Source organism: Otolemur garnettii, unplaced genomic scaffold, assembly GCF_000181295.1.
Source record: "Otolemur garnettii isolate 467f Iridium unplaced genomic scaffold, OtoGar3 scaffold00180, whole genome shotgun sequence".
Lineage (NCBI taxonomy): Eukaryota > Metazoa > Chordata > Mammalia > Primates > Galagidae > Otolemur > Otolemur garnettii.
Genome location: NW_003852575.1, coordinates 1,585,807 through 1,590,486, shown reverse-complemented (window position 1 = coordinate 1,590,486; position 4,680 = coordinate 1,585,807).

Below are 4,680 nucleotides of genomic sequence, written 5' to 3'. Positions count from 1 at the left end.
CACATGGCAGCCAAAAACTGTCTATTCCCTTCCTGTTCTCCCGCTATTCCCTAGCTTGTCAAGCATTCTTTCCAAAAATCAGGACTTTTTAAAAACACTGTGGGATGCAGGACAAATTGTTAAAAATTGAGACTGTCCTGCCAAAAGTGGGACATATGGTCACCTTACCTTTAGAGGAACCCTCATTCTGAAGAGGACAGTATAAGGTCTTTCTTTCTAGCTAAGACTTGCAAAGGTCTGACATCCACGCTCCTGTCCCATATTATGTCCCAGAGCTGCTTTGCTCTGAAGCAAGGTGGATTCCACCTGGTCCCCAACAACCAGATTCATGTCTAACTCCAGACATTTACTCTTCCACCCCCAGTTTTCCTTTTCTCCCCATCCCGTACAGATCCTACCCACCCTTGAGGTTTAGCCCCAGTGCCCAAAGCTTTTCCTACTAGCTTCAGTTCTTAGGTTACTGAAATTCCTTCAGGGTTAAAACACCCTCATGTATGGAAACTCAAAACATCTACACTCACACCACTTACTGTCTACAGGGACCGTAAGCTGCCTGCACTAGTCTGATGTTTTTATCACCATGCTTTCCTATGCCAGGAGCCCTTGCCCAGGAGATGAAACATTGAACATTGAAAATTAACTTTATTTGCAAGAAGTTCAGGAACTTCCTGGAAAAACCTAAATAAACACCAAACAATTAGACTTTCTTTTTAGAGGAGTCTTGCTATAAGTTATCCTCCCACTTCATATATCCAAAGTACTGGGATTGCAGGCATGAGCCACTGTACCCAGTAAATTCATTGGACATTTTATTAGACAGCACTGAACAATGATTTATGCTTGTTGTGTCCACCAGTTCTAAACTATGAAATGATGGTCATTATTCCAGTCCTAATAAACACTTTTCTTCTGTGAAATGTTCCCCTTAAACCAAATCCTAAAGCTTGGAAGTACCCCTGCTCTTGCCTGTTCTCTGAGGAGGTGCTGCTTGGCCTCTGTGGTGGTGGCAGCTTCTCTGACTGTGATCAGTAATTCTCTCAGCTTTGTGGTTGTGGTGGTGTTTCTGAGGCACAATACAAATCCCCTTTGTGTGGTCACCTGTGTAAATAGGATGAACTGACACCAAAACTTGGCTTGGATGTAGAGTCTGATGACTGACACCAAACTGACACCAAAACTTGGCTTGGAGTCTGATGACTGCCCCTCCCACCCCCACCAAGAGGTCATGAGGGGTTAACTGCTCACATAGTGAGGTTGTCAGGAGAGCTGGGCAGGTTTGAGAGTGGGGAGTGGCTTGGCTTCTGCAGTGCTGGGTGGACAGGGCTGGGGGAAGCCTCCTGTCCGTAAGAACTCAGGTAGACTACAGCTTGCACAATTTGAGCTACCCCTGGTATCATAGGAAGAATATTTGGGCTTTCTTAGTCTTCCCAGATATGGGAAAAAGGGTAGGGAGCATAGTGGGGCCTGAAAGCAGCTTTCAGTCAAACTCCAGGAGCCATTTTTGGAGTCTTTATTACACCTCTACTTGCCCCTCCTCTCTCCCCCTCTTCATCTTCTTCAGCATCTCAGAGTCCCATGAATTCTCTATGCACACATGCAAAGGGTATTGAGGGAACACAAACATTAGCAGCTATTACACTTGATGTGAATAAGAATCCCACGTACGTGGTTATAGTGTGCAATGCTAACACTGAAAATGGGGCACTACACCATGTTCTGGGGCACAGACGCTAAGGAGAGCCCCCCAACCTGGCTTCTGGCCTTTGTGCCCACATATAATCTGTGAGTGTGAAGAGAACCCACAGCTTGCTTTAAGCCAATAGAACATGACAAAGGTCAAGGTGTTTTGCAGATGAAATTAAGGTCCCAAGTCAATTGATTATAAGTTCACTGAAAGGAAGGTTATTGTTGATGGGCAGGGAGTTAATCAATGAAACCCTTAAAAGGTGGGGGGATCAGGCCTTCCCTAACAGAGAGGGAGGGTCCCTTGCTGGCTTTGAAGAGGCAAGATGTCATGTTGTCCAAGAGTCTGTGAAGAAGTCTACATAGCTGGGAGCTCTGAGGTCCCTTTGGGGCTGAGATTACACCTTGGCTGACATTCAGCAAGAACATTGGAAGCTCAATCATATGACTGTAAGGAGATAAATTTGACCAACAACCTGGATTGTTAGGTTCTCCCCAGTCAAGCTACCAGATGAGAACACAGCCTAGGCAACTTCTAGATTTCAGGCTGATGAGAACCTAAGCAGAGAGCCCAGCTGAGCTGCACCTGTAGCCCTGACCCATGGACACTGTAAGCTGATAAAGACATGTTGTTTGAAGACAGTATGTTTGTGGTAGCTTGTCATGCAGTCATAGACAACCAGCACACACCATGAAAGTAATAGTTTATTCTCAACTTGTCTTAAGAGTATATTAGTAAGGAAAAAGGTGGTTAGCATGTTTAAGTGTATTTAAAAGATTGTCCTCATTATAAAGAAAATGGACTGCTTCAGTGCCTTGCACATTTTGCTTTCCAGGGGACCCTGTCTCTCCTGATCTTTCCTGTGGTGTCCAAGTCCTTAATACTGTGCCTGTAAGGCAGGCAGCTGGGAGAATCTGGCTTCCTGATTTGACCCACAGATGTCACAAATATTACCTCCCTTAATGAAAGACGTGTTCTAATTACACTCTGACTATTGGATTCATTCCAGCCTCATGACTTTCCAAATTATCTGTATCAGAACATAACCCTTAAGAACCATTCACAGGTATATGGCACTGTAAAACATTACCTAAATTAACTTGGCCAATGGCTTCATACCCTGTAGCTGAATATTTGCTAGCTAGTATTTGCACAAGTCATTACCACCCATTTTGTGTGTTTAGACAGCTCATCTCTCATTTCTCCCTGTAATTAGCATTTTATATAGAGCCAGTCTTTCCTCTGCTGCCTGGCACAGCCCTTCCGGCAGGGGCTGGGGGCAGTGGCCTGCCTTGCACTTGTTTATGGAGTGAGTGACTTGCCTGAGGCTGCCTTGCAGGTCGCCTGAGGCAGTGAACACAAGGTCTGGAGTGAGCCACAGCTAATAATTTTTTTTCTCTCATAAGACTCTCTACTTGCTTGGGAAAATAGTAAGCTTATCCTCTTTCAAATTTGTTTATAGTTTGCAAAGGCAGCAGCCTTATCAATCTGCCAGGGACTATTATGACGGATACTACACGAAAACAGCCTGTGGGCTTCTAGGTCCATAAGTGTAATCTTTGGACTGAATGAAATTTTAGAGACTGAATCATTTTATTTTATTTTTTTAACTTATCTTAGTTTATTTTTTTGAGACAGAGTCTTGCTCTTGTCACCCAGGCTAGAGTGCAGTGGCGTCAGCCTAGCTCAGTAACCTCAAACTCCTGGGCTCAAGAGATCCTCCTCCCTCAGCCTCCCCGGTAGTTGAGACACAGGTGTCCACTACCAAACCTGGCTACTTTTTTCTATTTTTAGTAGAGATGGGATCTCACTCTTTCTCTGGCTTGTCTTGAACTCCTGGGCTCAAGTAATCCTCCTGCCTCAGCCTCCCAGGTGCTAGGGTAACAGGTACAAGCCACCTCGCCTGGCCTGAATCCTTTTATTAAAGGGAATGCATAAGATGAAGCTTTTCTTGCCACCTTTAGTGCTTAAAAAAGAACAATCTTGAAATCAGAAGGGCTCAGGTTCCCCACCCTGAGCTTTGCCAACTCTAATTTATTATGCTTACCATCGTTCACAATAATCATAGAACATGTCAGATCAGAATCAATAAAATCATGCGTGGGCTGAAGTCTACTTTGTGGCTAAGCCTGTTCCTCAACAGTTTATTCTCATCGTTCTCTCCTTTGGGGGAAACCCTCTGGCATCTGCGTTAATTTGCTGGGGCTGCCATGACTCGATGCTAGAGACTGAGTGGCTTAAACAACGGACATTTACGTTCTCAGAGTCCTTCAGGCTGATAGTCCAAGATGGAGACGTCATCAGCTGTAGCTTCTGCTGAGGCCGCCTTTTCCCTATGTCCTCACAGGGTCTTTCCTCTGTGCAGACTTACCTGTGTCCTAATCTCCTCTTCTCCTAAGGACCCCAGCCATATTGGATCAGGACCCACCAACAGGCTTTCACTTTACTGTGATCACCCCTCCGAAGACCTGGTTTCTAAATGCAGTCCCAGGCTGAGGCTCTGGGGTTAGGATGATGAATACTGGAGGGACACAATGTATCCTCACAGCAGAATTCCACTCCTAGTTCAACTTCACAGCGTAACAGGGATCAGTATCGAAGATGGAGGAGTCACTAGCAACATCTGGAGAGAGCTGCAGAAGTGGTCTCCGGGGGCTGCCAAAGTCTTCCTTGGACAGTGGGTTGATGTGGACCAGGGCCGTTCCAGTGGTTATATCAATAGATATAGGGCCAGAGCCAGTTTTCTCAAGACCTGAGGAGAAGCAAAGGAAACTTGGAATCCCAATGTCCTACAGGGCATTTCAGAGGTGGGGATGGGGCTCTCACACAGAAGGGCAGACAGAACACAGTACCGCGGAGCAGCTGATTCTCTCCAGCACATGTGCAGAGAATCACGTTGTGGAGACACCAGCCATTCAAGGGACCTTAGACAATAATAAGCAGACCAGTAGAAGGTGAGGAAGCAAAAGGTCCCCAGTGAGACAGGATTATGTGCC